This window comes from Mastomys coucha, unplaced genomic scaffold, assembly GCF_008632895.1.
Source record: "Mastomys coucha isolate ucsf_1 unplaced genomic scaffold, UCSF_Mcou_1 pScaffold3, whole genome shotgun sequence".
Taxonomy (NCBI): domain Eukaryota; kingdom Metazoa; phylum Chordata; class Mammalia; order Rodentia; family Muridae; genus Mastomys; species Mastomys coucha.
Window position 1 is genome coordinate 7,590,869 of NW_022196909.1, and position 342 is coordinate 7,591,210.

General features: G+C 49.7%; 1 protein-coding gene across 1 annotated transcript in view; it reads left to right on the plus strand.

Annotated features, from left to right (window-relative positions):
* Window positions 1-342, plus strand: part of Ppil6 (peptidylprolyl isomerase like 6) — a 28,763-nt gene that overhangs the window by 12,723 nt on the left and 15,698 nt on the right. The window lies entirely within an intron of this gene.

The window sequence follows — 342 nt, forward strand, 5'->3', positions numbered from 1 at the left end:
GCTGTGTGTGTGTGTGTGTGTGTGTGTGTGTGTGTGTGTATCTATGTGTGAGGTCAACCTTGGGTACTTGCAGGCTTGTCTGCTGTGTGTGTGTGTGTGTGTGTGTGTGTATATCTATGTGTGAGGTCAACCTTGGGTACCTGCAGGCTTGTCTGCTGTGTGTGTGTGTGTGTATCTATGTGTGAGGTCAACCTTGGGTACCTGCAGGCATGTCTGCTGTGTGTGTGTGTGTGTGTGTGTGTGTGTATCGATGTGTGAGGTCAACCTTGGGTACCTGCAGGCTTGTCTGCTGTGTGTGTGTATGTGTGTGTGTGTGTGTGTGTGTGTGTGTGTGTATCTATG